The sequence below is a fragment of the Salvelinus sp. IW2-2015 genome, linkage group LG6.2, assembly GCF_002910315.2.
Source record: "Salvelinus sp. IW2-2015 linkage group LG6.2, ASM291031v2, whole genome shotgun sequence".
Lineage (NCBI taxonomy): Eukaryota > Metazoa > Chordata > Actinopteri > Salmoniformes > Salmonidae > Salvelinus > Salvelinus sp. IW2-2015.
The window spans coordinates 18,602,211-18,616,484 of NC_036846.1; the positions used below are offsets into that span (position 1 = coordinate 18,602,211).

General features: G+C 39.9%; 1 pseudogene; it reads left to right on the forward strand.

Moving 5' to 3' along the window:
- The first annotated feature begins 7,800 nt into the window (after positions 1–7,800).
- On the forward strand, positions 7,801–14,067 carry LOC139027951 (interferon-induced very large GTPase 1-like; annotated as a pseudogene).
- The last annotated feature ends 207 nt before the right edge of the window (positions 14,068–14,274 follow it).

Here is a 14,274-nt window from a genome sequence, read left to right on the forward strand (position 1 = left end):
GGGTTACGGAAAGAGTTTCTGTACCTGAGTTCAACTACAACGATGTTGATTTCAGTCAAATTAGTGAGGATTCACCCCGCCCTGTGGAATCGTCTGGATATATTGTGCAAATGAATGTGTTCTAACGAATCAAATATGGATGTGTCAAGCATGGCATGTAAAGGTTCGTACTTCCCTGATTCTAAATATATGATGCGTGAAATTCCCTCATCTCATAATGCAGTTATGTATTGGCATCAATGAAAAGTTTAGAATAATATATCTGATTCATTATTGCTTCTATTCCTGTTGATTCATTCTGTCAATGATCTTCCTCTGCTTGCTTTAACTTTAATAGTAGTACAGTGTTTAAACTTGTTATTGTGGGATGAGGATTATATAAACATTATATTTATTTCTTTTTTTCAAATTTTGTGGGGTGTGGCTGCAACCAGTTTAGTCAGAGGTGCAGCACCGTTAATAAATTAATATAGCGGAAACTTCTTCATTTTGTTAAATTACAATTCCAACTAATGTTTGTAAATGACTCTCTGTTTTTTAGCATATTTCTTTCCCAATATCAAATCAGTACTTGCAATTTGGCCTATTCTACTTTTCATCCTACTATTGTTATTTTTCCCTCTGTACTATGCACAGTATTTTGGAGTTTAAACTTAACAGCCGGACATTAGTATTTTCCCTTAGTACTTCCTGTCAGTACCAGCGACTGAGTGACTCAGTGGACACCACATTCAGCTGCTGTTAGCTGGAACCAGTCACCAGGATTGGACCAAACCCAACATCCAATGGATGTGTCAAGTAATGGGATTGTAAAGTACAGTTATTTCACTATTGAGAATATAAGTATGGTGGAATTCACAGACTCATCATGCGAATGGTAATGAAATTAATAACATTTTCATGATATCAGAATTCATGCTTGCTTCCCATTAGTGTCAGTCATTATGTCAGGGTTGATTTGCCTCTGCTTGTTTTTACTTTTATCAGTTAGTTAACAGTGTTAAACACTGTATTGTGGAGAGGATTTATAATCCAGCCATACATGTTTTACTATTTAAATGTTTTTGCTCTAATTTAGCAGAGGTGCAGTGCCATCAGATATGAATGTAGTGAAACCTTTCATTTTTGTTTCATTACAAATCCAACTTCTGTTGTGTGACTTCTGTTTTTAGTATTTCTTCCCACATCAAAGGAAATTACAATCTGGCCTTTACTATTTTACTACTACTCTTCTTCTTGTCTGTGATATTTTTAGAGTTAAACTATTGCACAATAATAATGTATTTTCCCTTAGTACTTCCTGGTCCAGACCAGCTGACTGTTGACTCAGTGGACACCACATCAGCTGCTGTTAGCTGGACCAGCCACCAGGATTGAACCAAACCCAACATCATTCCAGATCTCCTACCTGTCCAGGGACAACCACACATCACTACCACTCTTCACCACGCATCACTCTTCTGACCTGCAATGTACTCAGACTTACTAGTACTGTCTGCACTGTGTGGAAAATGGAAAGAAAGTCAAATGGGTCAACAACCCTCACCACAGGTAAAGAAGTACATACTAATGTGATGATGTCTGGAACTGTAGTTATTGGACAACGTGTTTAGGAAAGGCTGACAATTGCGTAATTGATTACGTAGGTCCAAATTTGATCATAACATAAGTATTTGTTCCATTTCACACGGTGTTGCTGAACTCAAGAAGCAGCCATGATGTTCCATGTTGCAAGCGGTCTTTCTAAGCGGGCCTATTTATTGTTCTAATCAGCTCTTCATACGGCTGCGTCTCACTGTAAGAGGCTGTAGGCTGTTTGGGCTATTGATCTCCATTCACCTGTTGTTTACTGTGTTTGTTTACTGTTAATGTAACTAGTCTAAATATAGTGTGTCATGTCTTTATTTATCTGCGATATTATGTTAATGAATCTAGTCTATATATATTTGTGTCATGTCCTTATCTATCTGATATTATGTTATGTAACTAGTCATAATATGCGATTTGTGTCATGTCTTTTATCTATCTGATATTATGTGTAATGTAACTGTCTAATTATAGATTGTGTCATGTCTTTATCTTGATGATGATGTTTTACTGCTCTAATGTAACTAGTCAATATAGATTGTGTCCATGTCTTTATCTATTCTGATTTTGTTAATGTAAACTAGTCTATATAGATATGGTGTATGTCTTTATCCATCTGATATTATGTTAATGGTAACTAGTCTATATATAGTGTGTTATGTCTATCCATTGATATTTGTTAATGTAACTATCTATATAAGATTCGTGTATATGTTCTTTACTTATCTGATTTATGTTAATGTAACTAGTTCTTAATATAGATTGTGTCATGTTCTTTATATCTATCTGATATCATGATGTTTAATGTACTAGTCTATATATTAGATTGTGTCTGGTCTTTATCTATCTGATATTATGTTAATTAACTGTCTAATATTGATTGTCGTCATGTCTTTAATCTATCTGATATTATGTTATCCTAACTAGTTAATATAGATTGTGTCATGTCCCTTTATCTGATATACGTATGTTAATGTAACGAGTCTAAAATAGTATTGTGGCATGTCTTTTTTATCTAAATAGTAAATGTATATGATGTCTGTCTATGATCGTTATGTTAATGTAACCTAGTGTCTAATATAGATTGTGTCATGTCTTTATCTATCTGAATAATTATTTAATGATAACTAGTCTAAATAGATTGTTCATGTCTATCTTATCTATCTCGATATTATGTTAATGTAACTAGTCTATGTATAGATTTTTCAGTCTTTATCTATGCTGATATTTTATGTTACTGTAACTAGTCTAATATAGATTTGGGCTGTCTTTTATCTATCTGATATTATTTAATGTAACTAGGTCTATATAGATTGTCTCTGTCTTATCTATTGTCTAGTCTAATATAGATTGTGTCATGTCTTTATCTATCTGATATTTATGTTACTAGGTCTACTACTTGTTACCGCTGTTTTCTTCTGTTTTCATTCATTCACATTTGCAGTTGTGTCTAAGCCAAACTACTCAGTGTTTTGTCTTTGCATACATGAATAACTAGGCTACTACTTACAGCATTTAGTTAGCATTATTTTGGTAAGACAGCTGTGTGTACGGCTGCATTCACATAGACTGTTTGTAATAGGTGAATTATCCTCTCTATCTTATAGTCTATATTCTTTACCAAAACAGCATTGATGTAGGGCGCTGTCCATTGTGCTGATACAGCGCAGCAGAGATAGGTTACAGATTTCAAAAGGACACCATGATGTCAGTCTGGACATTTGAACTCTATGTTACTTGCAGTAGATGAGAATGATTATATAAGCAGAATTCTATATTATTCCAATGCAAGAACCCCCACCCCACCAAAAAAAAAATGTGCAGCGTAATATCTTTCTTTTTGTAACAACTATTGTTGTGTGACTTCAGTTTTTTGCATATTTCTTACCCAAATCAAAAGGAATTGCAAGCTGGCCTTTTCTACTTTTTGACTACTATTAAACTTTTTCCTCTTGTAGTATATTTCTGGAGTTAAACTGTAGCCTTGACAATAATGTATTTTCCCATAGTACTTCCTGCTCCAGACAAGCTGACTGTTGACTCAGTGGACACCACATCAGCTGCTGTTAGCTGGAGCCAGCCACCAGGATTGGACCAAACCCAACATCATTACCAGATCTCCTACCACTATCCAGGGACAGAACCACACATCACTACCACATCTTCACACAGCATCACTCTCTCTGACCTGCAAGGTGGTACTCAGTACTCTGTCACTGTCTGCACTGTGCTGGAAAATGGAACGAAAAGTCAACTGGTATCAACAACCCTCACCACAGGTAAGGAAGTACCCTACTTAAGTATTGTCTGGGGGAAATCTGGTTGAATCAACTTTATTTAAATGTAAATTGTCAACGTATTGTGACATAGAATCTATGTGGAAAATACATTGGACTTGAAAAAAGTAATCAACAAACTGTTTTTTTGAGGGGAGTAATTCTACTCCAGGATCATGTCATCATGGTAACCAAATTTCAACATAGAAAAACCTTTTTGTAAATTATGATGGATTTGTACCTTCAAAACAATGTCAGCTCTTCAATGTAATATCCACCTTCAGAATAAACAATCAGCTGGGAAGCACCTCCTACCTGAGAGTTGATCTACCCTTTTGTCTCTCAGGGTTTTAACCTTCTTTGCTATGATATTTGTCAGTGGCCAAAAAATCTAAGTAAAAAAATTTGACTAAATCAAATCAATCTTTATTTCAGGTGCATTTAAAGTTTGATTCAGTCAAGTTCTTTAACTCAGATGTTTGGTTGAGATGTAGACGTGAATCCCACATCAATTATTAATTTGTAGACAAACTGAAATTAAAGCCAGACAGTGGCACAGATGGAACTATCCAGGCAGAAGATAAATCACCTTCAAATGTTGCTATGTGACTGAGTTGACAACCAAACACAATTCAATATCTCTTTTGAAATACAATAAATAGCGCATTAATTGGATGTCTCTAACTGAACCAAMAACTAAAGTTAAAGGATGGGATTAAGCCAGTTGTTCAGATGGAGCTATCCAAGCAGTACTTACATCTCATTTAAAGTGAGAATCCTTCATTGTTACAATAACAAAGCAGAGCACCCCGCCTCTGTTTTAGTAAAAAGCTGAGGGATGGGCCTGGAGAAATGTAACCACTCAAATGCATAGACAGAGCTATGAATGCATGGACTGACCATTCAGGATATCTACATTATAGACCATGTTGTGTGACTTCTGTTTTTAGCATATTTCTTATCCATATCAAAAGGAATTGCAAGCTAACCTTTTCTATTTTCCAACTACTATTGTACTTTTTCCTCCTGTTGTATATTTCTGGAGTTAAACTGTAACACTAACAATAATGTATTTTCCAAATAGTACTTCCTGTTCCAGACCAGCTGACTGTTGACTCAGTGGACACCACATCAGCTGCTGTTAGCTGGAACCAGCCACCAGGATTGGACCAAACCCAACATCATTACCAGATCTCCTACCAGTGTCCAGGGACAGAACCACACATCATTACCACATCTTCACACAGCATCACTCTCTCTGACCTGCAAGGTGGTACTCAGTACTCTGTCACTGTTGGCACTGTGCTGGAAAATGGAAAGCAAAGTGAACTGGTGTCAACAACCCTCACCACAAGTAAGGAAGTACCCTACTTAAGTATTATGTCTGGGCAAAAACTGGTTGAGTCAACTACAGTTAAACTTAATTTGTCAACGTATTGTGACATGGAATCTACGTGGAAAATACATTGGATTTGAAAAAAGTAATCAACAAACTGTTGTTTTGACGGGAATGTCGGAGTGGCATAGAAAAATACTTGGTTTGTAATTTGATGGATTTGTACTTCAAAACAATGTCAGCTCTTCAATGTATATATCCACCTTCAGAAAAAACAATCAGCTGGAAGCACCTCCTACCTGAGAGTTGATCTACCCTTTTGTCTCCCAGGGTTTTAACCTTCTTGGCTGAATTGTCAGTTGCCAAAAATATCTAAGTAAATGTGACTAAATCAAATCAAACTTATTTCAGGTTGCATTTAAAGTTTGATTCAGTCAGTTCTTTAACTTGGACTTTTGGTTGAGATGTAGACGTGAATCCCAAATCAATTATTAATTTGTAGACAAACTGAAATTAAAGCCAGACAGTGGCACAGATGGAACAATCCAGGCAGAAGATAAATCACCTTCAAAGTTCTATGTGACTGACTTGACAACCAAACACAATTCAATATCTCTTTTGAAATACAATAAATAGCGCATTCATTTGATGTCTCTAACTGAACCAACAACTAAAGTTAAAGGATGGGATATAGCCAGTTGTTCAGATGGAGCTATCCAAGCAGTACTTACATCTCATTTAAAGTGAGAATCCTTCATTGACATAACAAGCAGAGCACCCCGCTCTCTGTTTTAGTAAAAAGCTGAGGGATGGGCCTGGAGAAATGTAACCACTCAAATGCATAGACAGAGCTATAGATGCATGGACTGACCATTGCAGGATATCTACATTATAGACCATGTTGTGTGACTTCTGTTTTTAGCATATTTCTTACCATATCAAAAGGAATTGCAAGCTGCTTTCTATTTCCAACTACTTTTCTTTTCCTCTGTATTATTTCTGGTTAAATGTAACACTAACAATAATGTATTTCTCAATAGTACTTCCTGTCCAGACCAGCTGACTGTTGACTCAGTGGACACACATCAGCTGCTGTTAGCTGGAACCAGCCACCAGGATTGGACCAAAACCAACATCATTACAGATCTCCTACCAGTGTCCAGGACAGAACCAACATCATTACCAATCTTCCACAGCATCACTCTCTCTGACCTGCAAGGTGGTATCAGTACTCTGTCACTGTCTGCACTGTGCTGAAAATGGAAAGCAAAGTGAACTGGTGTCAACACCCTCACCACAAGTAAGGAAGTACCTACTTAAGTATTTTTGTCTGGGCAAAAACTGGTTGAAGTAAACTACAGTTAAATTAATTTGTCAACGTATTGTGACATGGAATCTACGTGGAAATTACATTGGATTTGAAAAAAGTAATCAACAAACTGTTGTTTTGACGGAATGTCGGAGTGGCATAGAAAAATATACACTGCTCAAAAAAATAAAGGGAACACTTAAACAACACAATGTAACTCCAAGTCAATCACACTTCTGTGAAATCAAACTGTCCACTTAGGAAGCAACACTGATTGACAATAAATTCACATGCTGTTGTGCAAATGGAATAGCAAAAGGTGGAAATTATAGGCATTTAGTAAGACACCCAATAAAGGAAATGGTTCTGCAGGTGGTGACCACAGACCACTTCTCAGTTCCTATGCTTCCTGGCTGATGTTTTGGTCACTTTTGAATGCTGGCGGTGCTCTCACTCTAGTGGTAGCATGAGACGGAGTCTACAACCCACACAAGTGGCTCAGTTAGTGCAGTTCATCCAGGATGGCACATCAATGCGAGTGTGGCAAAAGGTGCTGTGTCTGTCAGCGTAGTGTCCAGAGCATGGAGGCGCTACAGGAGACAGGCCAGTAATCAGAGACGTGGAGAGGCCGAGGAGGCAACAACCAGCAGCAGGACCGTACCTCCGCTCTTTTGTGCAAGGAGGTGCACTGCCAGAGCCCTGCAAAATGACCTCCAGCAGGCCACAAATGTGCATGTGTCTGCTCAAACGGTCAGAAACAGACTCCATGAGGGTGGTATGAGGGCCGAGTCCACGGTGGGGTTGTGCTTACAGCCCAACACCTGTGCAGGACGTTTGGCATTTGCCAGAGAACACCATATTGGCAAATTCGCCACTGGCGCCTGTGCTCTTCACAGATGAAAGCAGTTCACACTGAGCACATGTGACAGACGTGACAGAGTCTGGAGACGCCGTGGAGAACGTTCTGCTGCCTGCAACTTCCTCCAGCATGACGGTTTGGCGATGGGTCAGTCATGGTGTGGGGTGGCATTTCTTTGTGGGCGCACAGCCTCCATGTGCTCGCCAGAGGTTAGCTGACTGCCATTAGGATACCGAGATGAGATCCTCAGAGCCCTTGTGAGACATATGCTGACACATGCACATTTGTGGCCTGCTGGAGGTAATTTTGCAGGGCTCTGGCAGTGCACCTCCTTGCACAAAGGCAGAGGTAGCGGTCCTGCTGCGGGGTTGTTGCCTCTCTAGGCTCCTCTCCACGTCTCCTGATGTACTGGCCTGTCTCCTGGTAGCGCTCCATGCCTCTGGACACTACGCTGACAGACACAGCAAACCTTTTTGCCACAGCTGCATTGAATGTGCGCATCCTGGATGAACTGCACTCCCTGAGCGACTGTGTGGGTTGTAGACTCCGTCTATGCTACCTACTAGAGTGAGAGCACCTTCAGCATTCAAAGTGACCAAAACATCAGCCAGGAAGCATAGGAACTGAGAAGTGGTCTGTGGTCACCACCTGCAGAATCACTCCTTTTTGGGGGTTGTCTTGCTAATTGCCTATAATTCCACCTTTTGTCTATTCATTTGCACAACAGATGTGACATTTATTGTCATCATGTGTTGGTGTTCATAAGTGGACAGTTGATTTCACAGAAGTGTGATTGACTGGAGTTTACATTGTGTTGTTTAAGTGTTCCCTTTTATTTTTTTGAGCAGTGTATATATATTGATGGTGAATTTCTGGATCATTTCTTTTTCCTGATCTTCCTTTCTATCTTACAGAACCCAGTCTCAAGGAGCTGTTGTCAAGAACGGACAGAAGATCATTATGAAAACAAGCTGACGTTAAGTACTGTCCTTGAGATAAATGCTGATACTACATCAGATGAACCTCTTACCACTATGCAGTCACTTCCAGGGGTCCCTTAAGAAAATTAATGATGGCAAATGTGAATGCTAGGAGTGTGACACTAAAAGTGACACTGATGAGAGTGATCTGAAAACAGTTATGCAATTAATCCATTGGACCTGATAACTGCCCTGTTTCCTGTGTTCAGATGGTTTCTACAGCAGGAATGGCCTTAAAAGTCCATGTGTCAGTTTGCTGTTCTCTTCTGCTGCCCAACTGTGACACAGAAAAAAATCACTTTGATGCTGTGGCCTTGAGGAGCATAGTGAGGAAGTTCAGACTCTCTTCACAAGTAGACACAAAGTCCTTCAAAGAGGAGAGAATTGACTATCTGATATTCATATGGTGTCCTTTTGTTAGGCTAGGAGAGAGCAGCTTGTCCAAGTCTAATATGTTGAACAAACTGATAAGTAATCCTGACACATTTGTCCATCGTGATATGGACTGTGGTGAGTGTACCTCGGAAGAGGTATTTCAGGATGGTTAGTTGCCATAGTTCGGTACCGTTTTTCCATGTGGGAAAAGAAACATAGACAGGTTCACCAAGCCTGTGGCTTTTACCAATCTCAGAGGAGACATCAGGTCCTTTAAGACACAGTTTTCCTTTCTGTGTCAAACATCAGCAGCAATTTACATGTTTACTGATGAATTAGAGGCGGATTCTGAGGTTTTGAAAGACATAAACACAGAGTTATTTCTGGTTGTTAACTCTCACAGAAAAACATTCACAGGAGACAAAGTCACACATGTAATAGAAAAGAAGGGGAATGAAGCAGCTTTTATAAGAACCCTGCAGTCATCTGTTGGTGATGTAATTGAAAATTGCCAAAACAAATTGACGATTGAAAAAATGTCTGGTATTGCTTGTCAGATGGGGATTCTGGTTGATGAAGACCGTAATGAGTGTCAGAGTGCCAGGAAGATGGCAGATAAAATCACCAGCAACATCACAGACACAATTAAATACAAAGACAAACAACTACCCTTACAGGGGCAAATCTGGAAAGATATTTCCCAGTTGGAGAAAGAGAGATGTAGACTGAGAAAAGCAGGAGGTCAAGAAATTGAACACTACAAGAGTTATCTGAAGAAAAAGGAAAAAGAACTGAGAGAGGAGCAACAAAGATTTGATATGACAGAAGCAATGATAAACTTCTTAATCGGCATGTCAAGTTCAAAAGTGGAGCGACCCTATTTCCTCAAATGGATGCGGATTCATCTGGACAGTCTGTCTCGACAGAACCTGTCTGGTTTGCGGCAGCGGTACAAAGAGCTTTGCCAAAATCATCCAGAGAAAAAAGACAGTGCAGATTTGGATAGGCAGAAAAAAGACATTGCAGATTTGGATAGGCAAATATCTGATTGTTCCTTGGGTCTTGAACACTTCCTGCGTGAGTTGGGCCAGTTATATGAAGCTGCCTGCTCCCTCTCTGAAGACAGTCCTCAAAGGAAACAGATGGAGAATCTCCCTGGATTGTGTGCTCAGATGCTGTTGGATGGTTTCCCCATTGAGCTTGTGGATGGAGATGCATCAAATATCCCTCTGAAATGGATATCAGCTGTTCTGACTCAGCTTCATACTCTTGTGGACTCCAACAGCAAGATCCGGGTTGTGACAGTTTTAGGGGTCCAAAGCACTGGGAAGTCCACTCTCCTCAACACCATGTTTGGGGTCCAGTTTGCTGTCAGCAGTGGAAGATGCACCAGAGGGGCCTTCATGCTACTGATTAAAGTCAACAAAGAACTCAAGGAGGAGCTGAAATGTGACTTCATCATGATCATTGACACAGAGGGGTTGAAATCACCAGAGTTGTCTCAACTAGATGACAGTCATGAACATGACAATGAACTGGCCACACTGGTGATAGGACTCAGTGATGTCACTATCATCAACATGTCCATGGAGAACTCCACAGAGATGAAAGACATTCTACAGATTGTTGTTCATGCTTTTATCAGGATGAAGGAAGTGGGGAAGAAGCCGATATGTCATTTTGTGCACCAGAATGTGTCAGACATGTCTGCACACGACAACAACATGAGGGACAGAAATAAGTTGTTGGAACAGTTGAATGAAATGACCCAGGCAGCAGCCAGAATGGAGAAGAAGGAGAATATCACCAAGTTCACTGATGTGATGGAGTATGATCCAGACACAAGCAGCTGTTACATCCCAGGACTCTGGCATGGGACTCCTCCTATGTCTCCAGTCAATGCTGGATACAGTGAGGCTGTGTGTGATTTCAAAAAGTGCTTGATGCAAGACGTAATAAAATGCCAGAGTAATGATGACATGACAGGTTTCCTGAAGTGGACACAAAGCTTGTGGGAGTCTGTGAAATTTGAGAAGTTCATCTTCAGTTTCAGAAACAGCTTGGTTGCAGATGCATACTCCAGATTATGCACTGAGTACAATGGTTGGGAATGGGCCTTCCAGAAGGAGATGTATTCCTGGATTGTAAGTTCTGAAACCAAAATTTCTAACTTTGGCATAACAGATCCAAACTCCCAAATGAGCATAAGAAACGTGCTGAAGGACTTTCTGAGCGACACATCTGAGAAGCTGTCATTGGGAGAAAAGGAAATCCAATACAATCTAGTAAAATACTTTGAAAAACAAGATGGCCATGTCAATCTGGTGGAAAAATACAGGGAGGACTTTGTGTCCAGTGCCAAAACACTGAGACGAGAGACAGAAAACACTGTGAAGAACAAACTGCAAGGAGCTGTTGAAATCATAGAGGGAATGGCAGAACTGAGCAACATCAAGAGCTCTCAGACAAGTACAATGGAGAGAAAGGTGCTGGCTTTGCTGCAAACCTGTAGACAGAAAAGAACTGATTTATCAGATCAGGACCTCCAAGAAGAGTTTGAAAGTATGTGGGAGGAAACTCTGTCTGATATCAACTTTCGTGGTCTGCCAGAGAGAGATGTGGCTCAGGATGCCTTTATCATGTTATGTGGAAATCTAGCAACAAGGGGGAGTCATGTAAATAAAATGTTGGTTGGAAGCAGTTTGGTGGATTGTGGGAAGACAGACTTTGTTGTGAAATCAGTTAAGTCATGGCGGATGGCTGAAGGCCTTTTGGTGCACAGGGATCATTACCATCACAAGAAAAAACAACAAGTCTTCTGTGATGGCATCATAACACACTGTCAGGAGTTTATAACCCAGAAGGTGAAAAGTAAAACAGATTACCATGATACTTACATTAAAGAACTGCTGAACAGGATTGATGAAACAATAAAACAACAAAATAAACGTAATGTTAGTGAGGAATGTGAGGTTTCTCTGAAGCTACACATCTGTGGCAGAGCAGCCAGAGAGTTTCAGAAGATGCATAAAAACTTCATTGAATCCAATGACCCAAGGAAGTGTCTGGAACTGTCTAAGAGCAAGTACCTTACTGATTTCAAAGACTTATTTCATAACCGAGACCAGTGCCTAAAGAAAGCTGAGGAGTTCTCTAAGCTCTTACAGCCAGCTGTACAGGACTATGTGACCAAAATGATTGGTCCTGATGTGGTTGATGAAATGAAGACAGGTAAAGGGTCAGAGGATTACAGCACACGGATGTCCTTCCAGTTCTCTGTTTTGAAACAGCTCCTGACTGTAGGAAAATATGAGAAATATAGAAAGTACATAAGAAATTATGAAAACTTTGTGAAGGACTGGCTGTTTGACCAGATTGTCCAACAACTCTCAAAGGACTGCAGACTGGAGAAATCAGAGAAGAAACATCTTTCAGAGATAGTCAAGATAATCACTGATGCAATTTCTAACATCAGAAAAACACATAGCACCATAAAATGCATCAAGACTTTCATTCAGAACATCTGCAGTGCTCTTGGAGAGAAGCTTGTCTTTCCAAAGGATGCTCTGGATTCCGTTATGATTCTGAACTCTGCAAACACAGATCAGTTTGCTGACTACCTCACAGAGTTTGTGGGGGAAATGGAGCAGACCGTGACATCAGAGTATGAACAGAGGACTGACATCAAAGAGAGACTCAGATCTCTGCCATTCAAGCCTCAGGACAATATGTTCACCAGTCAGTTTGGCTGTGGGGAAGTATGTCCCTTCTGCGGTGCACCCTGTGAAGCAGGAGGGAAGGAGCATACCAAACACTTCACCTCCATTCACCGTCCACAAGGTGTCAAGGGTTGGAGGAATTTAAAGACAACGGTGTTATGGACTAACATATGTTCCTCTGATGTGATTAGTGACAACACATTCCAGACCACCGTGACAGGAAACAAACCTCACCCCTACAAGGACTACCAGAAATATTACCCTGACTGGATCATAACTGGAGATTCCAGCATTGAGGCTTCAGACTACTGGAAGTATGTGATGGCCACATTCAATAAAACAATCGCTACAGACACAGATGCACTCCCTGCAGACATCCCAGAGGACTGGAAGGCATTAACACATGATGATGCAATGAAGAGCTTGAAAAACATATTCAACATGAAATAAAGTGGAAAATGATAGCATGACTCTTCTTGACCAAAACATAAAATTGGCCAATCAAAGATTTCAGACATGGCAACCAGAAATAACTCATCGAGCATGAATATGGCAACACAAAGCCAAGAGCCATTCAATCAAGAACTTTTGAAATAAATAGCACTTCCAAAACAATTAGTGATTTATAAAACAACAAAAAGGGGCCCCAGTCACTAGTTTTGGTATTCAGCTGATGGAGGGGGCTATGGAAATGACTAATAAAACATTACATTTTGGTATTCAGCTGATGGAGGGGGCTATGGAAATGACTAATAAAACATTACATTTTGGTATTCAGCTGATGGATGGGGCTATGGAAATGACTAATAAAACATTACATTTTGGTATTCAGCTGATGGATGGGGCTATGGAAATGACTAATAAAACATTACATTTTGGGTTATGATTCAGACAGACAGTTGTGCATATGTCATGAGGCATTTATATTCAATCAATTGGTAAATATAAATAACTGAAATTACCATTGAACAGCTTCCCAAATATACAAATGTTGTCCTTTTTGTTTGCTTAGAAGTTTAAAACTCTTGACCTTTGATATTGTGTATTGTGTATTGTCTGGTTTGCTTTAGCTTTATTTTGTATGTCATTCATTTAGTATTTGAAGGACTAGGCCAATGATGGGCTGAAAGGGATCCTAACATCATGCAGAATGTACATCATGTTATTGTGAATGGTCCATTTGTAACGTCTGCTTCTAACTCACACCCTCAAACATGTAGATCCCCTGAACACAGCTCACTCTCCAGATCCCAATCACTGGATTTCTAATCACCTGTATGTCATTATCACACAATATTTAGTTCAGTTCTTTGCACCCCATCACTGTGAGGTGTTGTTTGTTTTGTGACACATGTCTTTGAGAGTGCTGGTTTTCCCGTGATTTACTCCTACCGTGTATGATAGTTTTGCCTGCCTCACTAACGACGCCTTTCACCTATTCCCTGCCTATACTTTAGCCTATCGGATTTCCTGTTATCTACCTATTGTCTGATCTCCCGGACTACGTTATTAGCCTTTTCCCTGCCTGTACTGTTGCCCTTTTGGAGCCCCTGTGTATGACCTTCTGCCTGTCCCTGGACCCAGCTACCTGCCTCCTCCTGTGGTCCTTTGCAATAAACACTTACTGCACCCTGCACTTGAAACCAGCTCTCTGTCTCCCCTCGTGTTCATTACACCATTAAAGTTTTATACCAATAGAGATGTGATTATGTTTAGATTACCATGACAACAAGCCTCTGAAACAGATGCATACATACTGTACATTGTGAAAGGCTTTTGTAAGGTTCTTCAAAGAACTTATAGGGTTTCCCCCACAGTTTCAATTTGCAGAAC